Below are 16,977 nucleotides of genomic sequence, written 5' to 3'. Positions count from 1 at the left end.
GCCTACTGTGTCTCATGTCTACACCAAATGGGGTCCAGAGACATGTCTATAATCCAATAGTTTCAACAAGAAATAGTCGCATTTTATCCCACCGGCTTTGTCTGACATTAGCAGCTGGAGTATCCTTTCTTGGTCTCTACACATTCCTGATTGACTTCCCCTGCCACAGCCTTCCCCTCCTCATAAATTGTGATTTGGGGTATCCAATTCTCCTAGTTTCCTCAAAGATGAAATTCACATTTCTCTTTTTCATTTTCCTATTTTCTTTAGAGTAACTCTGAGTGGGAATTCATGAAAAAGGTGTTATGACATCATTTTAGTCTGACGTCTTCATATTCTCTGCTTTGCACCATGGGAAGGCGAGAAGAGACTGCTGCACAACACAGTAAACACCGTTGTTCTACCACCCATCTGCCTCTGACCTAGCAGAGGCCCTTGATAACCAGCTCTTGGCTCAGCTCATGGCTACATTCTTTACTTTCTCCATTGGCTCCTGCCAAATACAAATAATAAGTTACAGGTAATTCCTAACACTACGACTAAAAGTGATTGTCCAATTGGAATGTATTTCAATAAATAATACATGAAAAGGGACTCAGCATCTGACTCTTGGAAATATGTCATGTTAATTGTCATACCATCAATGCTTTGGGTTATTCTCCCAAAGCCAATTTCACTTTGAACAGTAAAACTCTATTTTCCATAATCATACCCAGAGAAAACAGTGTAATAAAATGGAAACAGTTAGGGTTCAGGTATCTGAATTCAATTCAAATCCTATTATCCTTAGTTATGTAATCTTGAATAAACCACTACATTGGTCTCAATCTTCTTAAATGCAAAACAAGTATAACTATACATATATCTGTAGGTATATGCATATACTTATGTACACATATATCATATACATACATATATACATATATATATAGTTGTGGTTGTCCTTCTTTTATATTTACTCAAGATTCTATAAGGATATATGTAGTTATACACACACACACACACGTGTACATTTTAAGAATGTAAGCTCTGTGAGTATTGTATTTTTGTTTTTGGTCTGTTTATGTCACTACTCTATTTTCAGCACCGAGAATAGTGCTTGGTGCAGTGCAAGCACTGAATAAAAAATCAGCAATTGAATGAATATATCCAATGTTTATATGTGACAGAGGCTCAGGAAATCAACTGCAATAACAGCTTCAGCATGGGTTTTCATGTCCCACAGACTCAGGTTTGCTTCTCAGCTCTCCCACTGACGGGGACAAGAATAAAATATGCACTGAGATTCAGAATTCCCTGACTCATCATCTCTGAAAGAGCAGAACTACAATCTGGCTCCTGCCTTGTGGTCAGTTAACATCTTCCTCTCACACGGTCCTGCTGCTTCTCAGACATGTGTTAAGAAGAGAAGCAGTCTGAGCACAAGGATCACTCCAGTCTGTTTAGGGATGAAAGAGTAAACAGCAATGGGAACATTATGTGGCCCTGGATATCCTTTGAACCAGGGGTAAAAATTAGGGTAGAACAATAGGTCCAGTGGCCAGGAACCAGCTCTCCAGCACTCTGCGTACTTGGGAGTGGCATACCCAAGAGAAGCCACAGTCCCAGTTCTTTGTAAGCAATAAGAAATAAGAAAAAAGGATGTGTCCCAATCACCAATCTATGTTTTCTTCCTTTACAACTTAAGAAGAATTTTTTGTCATAGACCAGAACATCTGGTGTATCATGAATATGGCTTTTGAGGACAAAGCAAGCATTGTTTTCAATTTCAGATTTTTGCAAGTCCAAGAGTTTGAACCCATGAAAAATTGCTTTCAAAACAGGAATGAGACCAGAATGACTTCTAAAATCAAATCCAACTATTGACCATTTCTGAGCAAGAAAAGAATAGTTGCATAGACCTTTATGTACCTCAAAGATTGTGACTACATAAATGTATTATATTATTATATTATATTATAACCATTAAATATTAATAACACATTATTGTTAACAACAATAATGATAATGTTTAATATGGTCAAAATGCTTAACTTTGATTCTATGCACAGTGGAGTAGCAAAGAGAGTGTGAGTACCAGAAATTAACAACCTGAGTTCAAATCCCACCTGCACCCTTTACTGTACCTGTATAACTATCAGAAAATTATCTTTAGGAGCTGCAATCCATCTCACTGTAAAAAAAAAAAAAAAAAAAAAAGTAATAAGAAGGCCTTTACGTGAAGATTCTCTTCCTGCCAAGATTGTTGTGAGGTTTAAATATAAAATCATGACTGTAAAGGGGGCAGACCAAGTAAGCATTCAGCTCTATACATTTTTGTTTCTCCTTAGCTTCGGAGAAATTAATGTGTTTATCTGGAAAGCCACCCAACTCCTCCCTGGCAGCACTGAAAGAGGGATTATTAATTAGTCTGTGTTTGTCAAACACTTAGAAGATGAAAGTGCTGGGTGTGGAACAGCCCCATTTACATCACAATACACGAGCTGGCTGTTCCTTCAAGTGGATCTACTTACACTGTCTGAAAGTCTCCATAGACCTGTTCCGTTCATTCAAATATCAACGCGTGACTCCGGAAAAGACGGGCGTCTGCCGTGCTGGAGCCCACTGTGCGCAGCAGGCAGGCACTTCTGGAGATGCCATATTAACGATAACCCTTGAACGGCCAGGGCCCTGAGAAACCAATGAAAGGAGGGCAGAAGGTTTTTATATTTTCTACAAGTCACCGTAAGGCCCCTTCAGTGACAATTTTCACCGAGAGGCTATATCACCTATTTTGGTTTCACATTGTCTCCTAGCCCTAGCAGACCTTGAAATCCAGGAACCGGGAAAGAAAATCAATTCTGTGTGCGTAAAGGCAATCCTCTTCAAGCTGGGCGCATAAATTTCGGGGGAGAATCGTACTGCCTGGTGCGAGGAGCTGGGCGGTGTGCGCCTTTCACGCTGATCGCCGATGTTTGCTTCTGGTCCACTTCTGATCACATGGACAAAGACTAGACTTCTGCTAGAGAGCATACAGTAGAGTACACAATTATCATAGTAGAAAGAAATACCTGAAACTTATGTTGCTATCAATCACTGTTACCCCAATAAATTTAATTTTTAAATTTGAAAACCAAATGAAATAATTGTGATTAATTTTTCATGTTAAACAGCATTAAAAACAGAATTAAGAACAACAATAAAAATTAAATTTTTAAAAAGCGACAACTGTAATAGAATAACAATAAAAAATAAATTAGCCCTGGCTGGTGTGGCTCAGTGGCTTGAGTGCTGACCTGCAAACCAAAGTGTTGCCGGTTCGATTCCCAGTTGTGTCACATGCCTGGGTTGCAGGCCAGGTCCCCAGTTGGAGGTGCGGGAGAGGCAACCACACATTGATCTTTCTCTCCCTCTCTTTCTCCCTCCCTTCTCCTCTCTCTAAAAATAAATAAAACCTTAAAAATAAATTAATAAATTAATTAATTTAAAAAACCAGAATTATACTTTTAAAAAAATTGCACTGTCTCATATTGTTTCAGCAAAACTATATCACTCATCACAGTAAATTAATGTTAATATTGAATTTATTGATTTTATGATTTTGATTGTTTTTACTTCATGAGTCATCTTATTTAAAACAAGCTTATATAAAAGCATAAGAATTTATTCTTGCATTTTAGTTCTGTAGAACTGTTAATACAGTTATAGTATAAATAATTTAAGAAACACTGTAGCCTTTTCAAGTTTTTTTCTAAATACATTACTCAAATTTGGGAAGCACTGGAGAGGTCTCATAACCTACAAATTGGATCATCACTCCATGAACAATCAAGACTTGGCTGCACATTAATTCCTGTGTTCTGTAATTCAGCATCAATAAAACAAATCTCCATGTATTATTCCAGAATTTCATTTTTACCTCTGAATTATGTTCATATCCACAAATTCCAGCCAAGGACCTATTGAATAATTGTCCCCACATGTAACATTTTCCTGGTGATGTTTTCCTTTGCTTGGTTCTAGGAAATATAGAAATGTGTTTCTAATTATTAGCAGAACCACCTGGAAATGGTACTGTATCATCTCAATAATATGACTCATTTAGTATACATTTTGGGAGCACTCACAGTCATCTTTGACACCATACAAAAAAAAGTTAGTTACTAGAATGACCTAACATTGCACAGGCTCAGCTATCACCAAAAATCAGAACCTGTGACTTGACAAGTATAAATATATCTGCAACTGGGGTTGCCACAGAGATCACCTGCTAAGTGCGGGGTTGGTGGCTTCAGTTTTTAACTTTGGGAACTTAAATCAACTGGTTCTTGCCTCCACAGTCCTTATGTATGTTTGGGCTGAGGCCCCCTAAATCTATCACTTCCCCCTGTTCACTGAGTGAATGTACCCTGGCTTTCCAGGGAAACCAAAAAGAAATCTCTTCCTGTGTAACAAGCCTTCTGAAAACTGGCACTTTCTCAGGTTTAGTGAGCTGCATATTGACGGTAGAGAAGGTGATGGGCCCAGAGACTGGGGGAAGCTCAGGCATCAGGTCAGATTGTTCTTCCGTGTGGAATCATATTAGCCATAGGCTCCAAGTCTGTGAGCCTATGCAAATTTTCATGGCATATAGTTTCCATTCTCTTTCCCTCTTAGTTTTTCGACTGCTTTTTGTTGTTGTTGTTGTTTTTCTTCTGATTTTTTTGTTAAGTAAGAATGTCAGAGAGCAGAAGAAGAGATCAAATGAAGAGGGAACAAGGTATGTATCTGATCTTTTATTAATTGAGGTATAATTAGATTAGTTTCGGGTGTACAGTGTAATGACTTGCTATTTGTATTGTATGTTGCAAAAATGATCATCACAATAAGGCTAGTAACACTTGTCATCATGCATGTTTCAAAAAACTTTTTGTGTGATAATCTTTTAGAATCTACTTTCTTAGCAACTTTCAAATATGCACCATGCATTTGACCTTAAAGCAAAGACCAGAAGAAGAATTTTTTAGCATAGCAACGTCTATTGGCATGGAAGGAACTAAATACCAGGTCGAAGAAAAGTTCAGGTAAATAAATTCTCAGAGGCCTTAGGTATAGGTAGGAGAAGCCAAAGAGAAATAGGAAGCTACCCCAAGCTTTGGTCCTGCAGGACTTACTTAGATGAGGGAAGTGGAGAGGAGCCACTACTCTGTGAGAGCACTGGAGGTATGATTGATGGCGTCCATTCCTGGGAAATGATAGCAGCACCTCTCCTTGACATTCGTCAGTCTGTGGAGGGGCAGGAGCCTGTGACAGAGGCAGCAGCCAGAGGAGGTGACAGAGCAACGGACTCGCAGAGTCTTAGGCAAAACGCTCCATATTCGTCACATAAGCACTGGGCTCTTTCTGTGAGCAGAGGACTGTATTGGCCATAGAAAGCCAAGAGGGAATAAATGTGGGAAGGACACTTTCCCCAACATGCTCTAACTTAGTTTTCTAGAAACCAAGGATTTGGATATTGAACAAAGAAAACTATTGGGTTGGCCAAAAAGCTTGTTTAGTTTTTTTCATATGATGGCTCTAGTAGTACTTAGTTGTTTTTAACTTCATTTGAAACAATTTTATTAGATTGTATTGTGACAGCTGTCGTATCAGGTGCATTTTTTTAAAAACTTATCAAAATTGATGAATTTTTGTGAGGCCATTTTAATATTAAAGATGGAAAAAATAAGCAACATTTTTGGTGTATTATGCTTTATTATTTCAAGAAAGGTAAAAAGGCAACTGAAATGCAAAAAAAGATTTGTGTAGTGTATAGAGAAGGTGCTGTGACTGATCAAACATGTCCAAAGCGGTTTGCCAACTTTCTTGGTAGTATTGACATTTTGGCCAAATAATTCATTGCTGTGGGGCTGTCTTATGCATTAGAAGATATTTAGGAGCACCCCTAGCCTCTACCCACTAGAAGCCAATAGTAGGAAATAGCCAACATACTCAAAATATCCAAGTCAGTAATTATTGGTGAAAATGAAAAATGTATCTTTTATTTTATGGAAAAAAACAAAACGACTTTTTGACCAACTCAATACACAAATACACTGTGCCCTTCTGTGACGTTCTTTCTCAAGTGCACATGGAAATGCCAGGTGAAGCCGCCTTTTAGTTCTTACATCCCAGCCAAGCTTCCTGCATTTGAGACCTTTACAAGGTAGTTCTTCATCCTGCTGGGGCTCGGGCGTGGGACTGTGATGCTGTATCGGGGTCTTTAAAGAACATATAGTAAGTGATGTCTGAGGCGGGCAGCTGGGTTGCAATGGGAGGCCTTCGAATCAGAAGTATTCTTTTCAACTCTCAGTTTATCTATTGATAGAATGTGCCAGCTCTTGACCTCTCTGACACTTAAGTCACTTTTCTTCAGAGTGGGCCACTTCTTACTTGTTCATGGGGCTGTGATAAGAACCAAATGAGATGACTGCTGTGAAGATACTCGGCAGAGCAGACTGGTACTGATGAGTAGTGATCAGTGCTCTTGAACATGAATAAAGGATGTAGCCTGTGTTAGATAGTGACTGTTTTCCATATAGTGATAAGTAATAGATAATCAGTAATAGATATATATTATCTAATATAGTGATAAGTAATAGATAGTAAGTAATAGATAATCAATGCTACGGAAAAGCATTGTGAAACATCACTAGACTAGAGAATCTGAAGAAATAGCCTGGAGACAGCTATGCTCCCTTTCCCTCTGATGACCCTGGTGGCAAAAAAAGAGACAGAGTGAAAATGCAAGGAGGGATGTGCGTAAGGCCATTGGGCGATGGCACTGTTCGAAGTTAGGTCGCAGGGCTGGTGGCAGAACTTTAGTAACTCCATCGACTAAGACTATTGAGTTATACACCATGATGTTCAGTCATATATTTCCACTTGCTATGCTGTGGTTCCCATTTATTTAACCAAATACTAATCTAGGTGTTGTTGTGAAGGAATTTTGCACATGTGGTTAACATCTATAACCACTGACTTGAAGTAAAAGGGGTTACATTTGGTCATGTGGGTGGGCTTCATGAAATCAGTGAAGGCCTACGAACAAAAGCTGAGCCTACAGGAAAAGAAATTCTGCCTCAGGACAGTGACATCATCTTCTGCCTGAGTGACCAGCCTGCTGGCCTGCCCTACGAACTTCAGATTTACCAGCCCCATCATCTTATGCGCCAATTCCTCCACCTAAGTCTTTCTTTCTCTTTCTCCATATATTTAAATGTAGAGTTCAGTTTCTCTGGAGAACCCTGATCAATACTGTACTTACAAGTGAAGTTATTGAAAGTAAATTATGTCTCAATAAATTGTCCCTCTTTAAACTACATACTGTCTGATTTCATTTTTATAAATTTCTAGACACTGAAAACTAATCGATAGGGATAGAAAGCAGCTCGGTGGTTGCCAGAGTTGAGAGGAGGAACCTCAGGAAACTCCAGAGGGTGGTGGCTGTATTCACTAGTTGATTGTGGTGGTGGCTGTATTCACTCATTGACTGTGGTGGTGGCTGTATTCACGCACTCGGCTGTGGTTTTGGCTGCATTTACTAGCTTGACTGAGGTGGCGGCTGTATTCACTAGCTTGATTATGGTGTTAGTTTCCTGAGTGTTTACATATGTGAAAATGTATCAAAAATACACTTTACATATGTATAGTTTATTGTATGTCAAGTCTACCTTCATAAAGTGGTTTACCTAAAAAGACAGAGAAAGAGAGAGACTCAAAATGATAAACTCAAGAGAAAAAATGTCTACGCTTAGAGTAGCTGGGGCCTATGTGGCCTATTTTGCCCCCCTTCATCATGCTCCCTACCTTGGGGTCCTTGGGCTGCACAAAGAACACAGGTGATGGAAGGAACAGCTCTCCCACTACCCAGCACCCTGCCAGTACCCACTCTTCTTTTAATTCAAGTGGAAGGGCCAGCAAAGGTCAGCCCCTGGAGACAGTGAGCCCACCCATGAATGGAAATGAAGTAGGAAAAGTAGAAAAGGTCAGTTGACTGTAATCAGAAGGAGTGTTGATAAAGGATCCTGGTATCCTTGTTTTTGTCCACAGGACTCAGTCTCAGAGCCCACGTTTGGTCCAAAAGGAGTGGAATGAGGAACATCTGTCCCTCACTATGGCACAAGCACAGCTGGTCAGAGGACACAGAGCTTCCAGAATCAACCAAGAGGCAAAACCACAGGGTCAGAGAAACAGAAAGAACTGTTCCTCTGCACTGAGAAGAGGAAGCAGCAAGCATTTGCCCAGCAAGTGGAGGTGGGCCAAGCTTCCGCTCAGATGGTGCCCTGAGTCAGTGCGTGGACAGAGGCTCAGAAAAAGCACCTGGTGTCCCAGGACTGACCAGGGAGAGGACAGCGGAACATCAGAACTCAGGAAAAGAAACCTGGTCAAGATCAGCACAGAGATCCCCCTATCTACACTTGCTAAGCATTTTGGAGACAAGGAAGTAAACTTTAGGAGGACAATAGGAAAAGTCATCATAGATCTTCACAGCCATCCACTGACTATTCATCTGCTCTACTGTGTGGCTTTGGCCACTCTCGGCTCCACCATTCTTATCCACACAGTGTCAAGAACTTAAAGCTACTTGAGATGTTTTGTAGATACAACACAACTATTCCAGAAAAGCTTCTGGTGCCAGGAGTAAGCCAGCAACAGAGGCTGAGCATGCTCCCAGGGACAGTCTGGCTCTCTTGGATGGTCAAAGGCCTGCATGCACCCTGTCTGAGAGAGCTGGAACTTGCAAACCTGGGGGTCACCTAGACTTTCAGTCTGCCTGGTTATGGTCTAACCTCTTGGCAGATAGGAGGGTGATAGCATGTGTGTGTCAAAGGCACAGCCTGAAAGGAGGAAACAGAGAACCCTGGGACAGAGAAGCCACAGAAACTAATGTAAAACATGAATTTTACCATCCAAAGACTGGGATTCATGTTCAAATTACTTTGTACGTGAGCAGTTTGACTGTGGAAAAATGACTTGGTTTTTCTGAGGACACTTTATCATGTGTAAATGAACCCAGGTAACCAGCTCATGGGATTGTTGAAAGGACTGAATGAGATAATCTGATAATAACACATAAGGAGGTGCTTTATAAGTTGGGAGTCACAGGTAGTGAGATGCTTCACATTGCCCGGTGGGCCTCTTACCCGCAGAAGAGTCAGGTTTGCAGACACACAGCCCCCAGGTGACCTGCCAGGTGTGCTGCATGGGCTGTGGCTGGGCAGGTCCAGCTTTGTCTGCTTTTGAGACCATGGGCCTGTTTTAATCCATACAAAGCAACAGGATTCAGATAATTTTAATTGTTTAATAAGTTAATACAAGACACTTTCTATATCTAGTCTCTAATACTCCCCTAAGCCTGTAAGTGACAATTGTATCCACATTTCAGCAGTGACTTCACTGAGGCTGAGTAAAGCTAGGGGTCTGGCCAGCAGCCTCACAGCCAGGCAGCAACACAGCCAGAATCCAACCCTGCCTCTAATTCCCCTGATTCCCCATTTGAATTTTAGAATAATATAAGCAAGATGTTATGTATTTTTGAATTGAAAAATTGTTTAAAATAAGATTATTGTTTTCCTGTATGAGATTCAAGCTGGGCCTTGGAAACGAGGAACGAGTTGGGAGAAGTTGGAAAGGTCTGGGGAGGACATGGCCAAAGTGAGCGAAAGCTTGGGAGGGAAACAAGGAAACGTTCCCTGGCAGGGAAAAATTAAAGAATTTGTTCACTAGCTGGTGCGTTCCGACGAGGCCAGGAGCTGTATCTTATAACTTCACTCAGTGGCCTCCTCCTCTCCCTCGGAGGTTCCCAGCTGGGAACATAGTGTGTTCTGGTTGATCTATTGATCATTTCAGCCTGAAAAAGGAAAGCCAGTGGAGTGGAATTCATTACAACCTCGAAGAATCATGTGTAACAGAGCCAGAGGGGAGTGGTGATGAAAAGAGAGCTATGTCCATGATGTCAGAACAAGAAGGAAAGTTCTAGAATGCCTTTGAAAAGAATTTTCTGTTTTTTTTCCATCTGAAACAGGTGTGAGGCACTTGAACACACCACCAAGGATGCAAAGCCTCTTTCTTTGCAGACAAAAAGAATGTCCAAGTGGCAGAGTTTTTAAGGAATAGATGGCAGGCCTGTGGTCCTGGGGGTGAGCATTCAAAGTAGGTCACGGTCCAAAGCCAGCAATGCCCCTGGCTTGGCCGATATCAAAGGGCCAACTCTAATATGTCCCACTGGTCAAAACAACTTCTCCACTGATGGAAGTCTGGCTGGCACCCAGAGGATCCCTGCAACCTGGCTCAGCCACCAGGAAGACCAGGAAGGGATGTTTCAATATCATTTGAGGCTTTATGGGAGAGTTAGTGTCGAGCCCATAATAGATGCTTTCTGATCCTCCTCACACTGCACCTGGCTCTCCTAAGTATTGGTCCTATTACGTTTTTAAAAATAGCTCTGAAGTAATTTGTGTGCTGAACTGGCTACAGGATAAGAAAACCCACCTGAATAAATTCTACTTGTTCCTATCAGCCAGAGACCCAGAACTACAGCTGTAGTTTCCTCAGAGCTAATTTTCAGCATTAGGGTTCATCAGAACCTACATTCTGTTCTAATAAACGATGAAACAGCAGCCACTCAGCCACTTATTCGGGCGATCAGGGAATTGGCAGACGAGTTAAAAGTTTCCATTGGTGACAACACACAGCTGTTGAGGTGCAAAGATCTGAGACTCTAATCAGACCAGGTTGTATTAGTAGCACCATCTCATTATCTCTACTTGGGGGTAGGGTTCACTGGGCAGCTGGGGCTGTACAGGGTGTCAACAGAAGAGCTAATGGGAAGTTGACACACAAAGATATCAACTTGGAAGGGAGGAGGTGGATAACCTGTGCCCCCTTCTAACCTTGAAGAAGAATACGGAGTCAGGCAGTCACTTTGCAACATTTCTTGCATGAGGTAGCATCAATAAGCAGTGTTACTTCATTCCCACATTTATAGGAATGACATCCAGGGCCTCCTGTCGGCATACTTTGCAGTATTCTCCCAGGAACTTTGTATTTTCTCCACATTCTGAGGGAAGTTGTAAGGTCAATAAAGTGAGAAGTGCTCAGAGTGGGAACCTGCCTGTGTGCCCCACACAAAATAGGCACCCATAAGCAGTGGCTAATCACTCTGCTGATTCAAAAGTGAGCAGAGCCCTTCTGAATTTGCTGATTTAAAAAACAGATGATGGTTATCTCAGAAATAATAAAAGTAACAATGATCATCGGCCAAGCTACAGGATGATTAGCAATTTACCAAATGTTTTTGCACCCGTTATATCCTTAACCTGTCCACACAACTTTGTATGGTAGGGTGCTTGTTATTCACCCTTTAAAGATGAGGTTGTTGGGGGCTCTATAGGATAAACAAATAATAACTCGGTTCTTCCCAGGTGCAGAACCTACAGGAGTCAAGCAAGTGAGGAGGAAAATGTTGGTTTTCTCACTGGGAAGAGTTAGTGGGGTTAGAGGCTGAGATATACATCGAGTCTCATGTCCCCCAGGCACTCACAGCAGACCCCAGTACAGACCCTGTGGCATCCCATCCAGGGACAAGCTGGAGCCTTCACCACAGATTCACTTACCAAGTGCCCAGCGCAAGAGGAGAGAGGACACATCTCTCATGCTCACAGACTTGTGACAGATGGGCCCCACGCCAATGGGAAGCATTTCCCCAAGGCTGCCATTGTGTGATCAGGCGCCTTCCTCCCTTTTGTGAAGATGAGGGGGCGAGGGGCAGGAGGGCCAGCAGTGTGACTCAAGGAAACGTAGCAGAGGAGGGGAAGTGATTTCTCCCAGGACATCCAGATCTTTTGTTTCCTAACGCATTGTGTTTAGCCATCAAGATGACTCTCATCCCAGATGTGGCTATTTTTCCTAAGGGAATTTTTTCTCTTAACAGGGCTACTGCCGCTTTATGAGGCCAGCCTCCCCCACCCCCATAGGACCCTCAGCTCCTTCCAACAGGTCTTTTGGGGTCACAGGTGAACAGTTTAGAATTCACCCCCAGAAGACTCCGAATGGATCCAAGGAGTACACTAATTTAACTAAGTGCAAATTCACTCCCTAGTCTGGTCTTCTCTCCCAAAAACTGTTCAGCTATGTTCTTTAATATAATGCTTTTCCGAGGTTCTGCCATGTGGTTAAATGACAAAATAAAGATACTTAATTTTATAATGCCAGCAACATAGAGGGGACCACATTTGAATATAAACTCCCTCCCATTAAGAAATTCCAAGGGCGATATTGAAATCCAAACATTAGATAATCCTCTTGGAAAGAATATCCAAAGACATTTCAGTCCAAAAGAATGAAAGTCCAAAGTTACATTTCCTTAACTTGTGCAGTTCAAGTCCAAAGACATTAAAGTCAAATTCCAATTTTTAGTTTTCCTGTGACTTTGATATGCAAAGAAACTCAGGTCCAAAATTTCCTCTCCCAGTTTCCAGCCTGGCCCTGTCTCCAGCGCTGGGACTGGGCTGTGTTCCATGAGAACGGGTGTGGCTCCCTCCTAGCCTCTCAGGAGCCCCTTTGCTAGGGTGCTCAAACAGTTAACAGAACACAAAAGATTATTATCATAGCAGCCCCATGTTCCACAAAATTGAGAACTACAAGGAACGTTCAGCCACAAGGGGAGTTATCTGAGCATGATTAGTTTTTCAAAATGCAGTATGTAGTGCTGCCAGAGACCCTAATATTTGGGGAAAGGAGAAAATCTGTGAGTTAAGGCACACTTTGGGTCCTGAAATCTAAAATCTTGATCAGTGCTTATGTTTTTAACAAATTCAGAACCAAATTGGGGTGAATTCTAGAATGTGTGAACAAGCCATGGGAATCCAACTAGATTTGTAATCTTTCCGTGGTTCTCAGCCTCACTCCAGCTGAGAGCCAAAGCCATACAAAGACAGATGATAATGGGACATCTGATCTAGCCCTGCTCTACCTGTGCCTGGCGCAGATATCACGGTGCCCTGTAGGTCACGTGCTGGCTGCCACTCTTCCAACCCTTTCCCTGCAGACTTGGCTAAGAGCCACATTCAAAGCTGCGAGCACAGTTCTGTCTCTCAGGGGCTAGCCCACGACAATGCTGGGCCGTGCCAGGGTAGTTCCAGGTGCAGCTGGAGAGACCACACATGAAAGCTAAGTCCCCAGTAGCCTACTCACTCAAGTCTGCCAGCCAGACTTCCCTCAAGTCCGCATTTCTTTAACCCTTTGAGTGCCAACATTGCTGGGAGCAATGCTGACAAATTTTCCCAGAAGTGCCAGCATCACTCCCAGCGACTCTTTTTTCAATGGCTATAAATGTAAATAACAATGGAATAATTTGTATTTTATATTTTGTTCTCTTTTTTTGAACCTCAAGTTATATATTGATATAATTTTTTCTCATGTTGATCAAAATTTCGAATTACGCATAGCACTCAAAGGGTTAAAACTGTATTTCCCTGGCCTGTGTGGCTCAGTAGGTTGGAACATCATCCCCTAGACCAAAAGGTTGCAGGTTCAATTCCCAGCTGGGGCATATATTCAGGGTGTGGGTTCCATCCCTGGTCATGATGTGCATAAGAAAGGAACCGATCCACGTTTCTCTCTCACATTGATGTTTCTCTCTCTCTCTCTCTAGAAGTGATGAAAAAAATCTCCTCAGGCAAAGATAAAAGATATCTTTAAACTGTATTAAAATAGCCATTCTCCCCCAGACAAAGCCACCAGGAGTGAGGTAACCACATTAAATCTATTTAAACTAGGATATTTTTGAGAGTTAAAAAGGGGGAGATGAAAAATACTATGAGACAAGAAGCATGGACTGGCCCAGGCCAGCTGTGAGGTGTGGGCACCTGAGCCATAAGCTCATTCTATTTTGTTTAATGTGATTAATTTTTGTTGTTTAGCCATGAAACTGATATAATATTCATAATTTTGGTGTTGAATGTTGACCCAGCTATTATTTAGTGTGCTTTCTAATTCTAATTTCTAAACAATGGGGCTTTTACTTGATAACTGTGTTATTAATTTCTAGTTTTCCTCTATTATTTTAGAATGTTGGGCTATACATTTCCTGATTTGGAACATTTTTTGATATTTTCTTTGTGACCTAATCTATGATCATTAAAAAAATAGGGTAGAAGATTGGAAAAGAAAGTTAAGGTTTAGGGTAGAAAGACATTTATTCAGTAGTATTACATTATTGAGACTTTCGAGCCTTATTCGCTGACTGACTATATCAAGGACTGAGAGGGTAGTGCCCCCAAATGGCACTCAGCCCCCTTTCTGGTGCCCCCATTTTTCACAACAGAGAAGAGCTTTGTTGTTTTATTAGAACAAATGTATTTAGAGTCAGTGTTGGCTTTGGGCTGCATGTGCCTGGCTAGTGCTGGATTTCCTGGGACATTGCCACTGGCTGTCACTGAGATGCAGTGAGTAAGGTACGGTGGCCAGTGTCATTCCTCTTCTCCCCTTCCACTGAAGTCTCACTGAGTTCCAGGGGGCTGTCCCCGTGAGGTCATGACACTGTGCAGACCCTTCTGACCTGTGTCTAGTGACTTGTAAAAGGGAAGAATTTATTGTCCTCTCATTCCCACCCCTGCCAGGTGGGATACCCAAGGGAAAGGGGTGCTTTGAGTTCCCAGGGTACTTGCCACTCTACACAGATGACACTTTTTGGGAGGTGTTTACCCTTCCAAAAAAGGGGTGCATTTTACTTTTCTACTTGCTTAATCTGTATGCAGAATATATACGGAAAACTGGGCTAGACTCAGAGGAAGGAGGAGTGAAAACTGGTGGAAGAAACATCAACAACATAAGACATGCAGATGGCATCGTCCCACAGGAACAAACAGCAGTGATTTGAAGTGACTTCTGATGAAAGTGAAGGAAGGAAGTGCCAAAGCTGGACTGCATCTGAATATCAAGAGGAAGAAATCATGACTGCAGAAAAATATACACAACTTTAACATAGACAATGAAGACATTGCAAGTGTTAAAGATGTGCTCACCTCAGTGCAGTCGATGCACATGGAGACAGCAGCCAAGAAACCAAGGCAAGGCTGAGATCTGGAACAGCAGCAGTGGGAGACTTAGGAAAGGTCACCAAGGACAAAGGCGTGTCATTAGAGGCCAAGGCTAAGAGCTTCCACAACCTCATACTTTCAATCACTATGTATGGAAAGTTGGCCAGTGAAGATGGCTGCTGGGAAAAAGTGAGTCCTTTAAAACGTGGTGCTGGAGGAGAGCTCTAGGGAGACGGGGGCCCGCCAGGAGGGTGAGCCAGCGGGCCCTTGTTGCAGATTACATCTGAAACATCACTGGAGGCAAAATGACAAAACTGAAGCTGTTCTAGATCAGGTCCATCATGAGAAGGCAGTGCTTTTTGGAAAAGACAATAATACTGGGAAAAATAGAAGGCAGCAAAGAAAGAGCAGGACCAAATATGAGATGGAGCTACTGCATAAAAGCAGCTGCGGGGCCTGCTCTGCGGGAGCCAAGCAGGGCTGCTGAGGACAGGACGCTGTGGACGTCACTTATGTACAGGGTCCCCAGGAGGCAGAGCCAACTCAACAGCACATGACACACGCACCCTCCAGACATTAAAACACATGGTCTGACAAGAGTTTTGATTCTGACTAACACATTTATTTTTGAGAAAAGTCTTAAAAATCTTAATAATTAAATGCCACTTAGTTAAGAATTTAACAAATCACTTCAGTTGTGAAGAATAAAAGTACATGAAATCGGGCCATCCTGGCAAACCAGAGGTGTAGGCATTAGGCTACACAAGAAAGAACTTTATAGGTTTGCCAATTTGACACCTAATTTTCATCGAACACTGGGAGACATGAAAGAGGAAAGCCTTTCCTGTGTAATGGCAATAATAATAACAAGCGATGCTTTGGAGAGCCCTCCAAATATCTCAAGCCACTTTTGCATAAATTGTCTCATTTGATCCAACCCATATGTGTAAGAACAGTCACACATACCAACGCAGAACTGTCAGGACCAATAAAATTCACAGTCCCTCACACACAACTGGCTGGCCCAGCAGGGCCCTGCTTTGCTCACGTGTATGTTCTCCGTAAACAGAGGAAGATGACCCAGGGCTGTGGGGAGGGGAGAGGTCAGGAGGACTGTGCCCTCCTGTGGCTGGGGAGCTTCTCCTGTTTCAGGTCACCAGGCTGGTGTCCCAGGGGCCAGCCTCTGCTGCTCTCTCTTTGCTTTACCAGTTCCCACACACACACACACACACACACACACACACACACACACTCCCACAACAGCTAGGACGCCATGGAGTCATGCAGGGCCTGGGGGCATTTCTCAAGGGCTGGAAAGAGGGGAACATCTAAGAGGCCAGGCTGAATCAGGGAGGGATGCAGACGTAACTGCAGACCAGCCCCTGTATGAGCCTGTGAGGACAGGAGCCGGGGCTGCCCAGAGGAACACCATGTGCTGCAGGTTTGGGAGATGGGAGGGGGCTGCTTTACACAGAAAGCAGGCAAGGGATGTGAAGGGTGATGGGAAATGATTTGTGAGTGAGGTTTAACCAAGTTTAGGGAATTGAGGGAGCCCCTCAAATGCTGTCCTGGCTGAGCAGAAGGGCACCATGGGCTGGTATGCTTCAAAGCTTGGGGGGACACAGAGAGCATCATCCAGACACGGCAAGGTGTGCAGGTAGATGGTGCAATTTTGGTGTCTATTGTCCAGCTTGACAGATGTAGGCATTATCAGAGCTGGGAGGACCTGAGCCATCTCTCTTCTCCTCCCCGTGGCTTCAAACGCTGCGTCTGTGTCTATACAATCTCAACTCATGTCCCCAAGCAAGACTTCTGAACACTCTTGCCTATTTCTCCTTTAATTTCTTTTTTTAAATCTTAGTAATTATAACCTCCAGAAACTGGAAGTCATTCCCGATGCCTTCCCTTCCCTGCCTCCAGAAAACCACTCATCATC

The sequence above is a fragment of the Furipterus horrens genome, unplaced genomic scaffold, assembly GCF_987537825.1.
Source record: "Furipterus horrens unplaced genomic scaffold, mFurHor1.1.pri manual_scaffold_10, whole genome shotgun sequence".
Taxonomy (NCBI): domain Eukaryota; kingdom Metazoa; phylum Chordata; class Mammalia; order Chiroptera; family Furipteridae; genus Furipterus; species Furipterus horrens.
Note: the sequence above shows the minus strand (reverse complement) of the source record.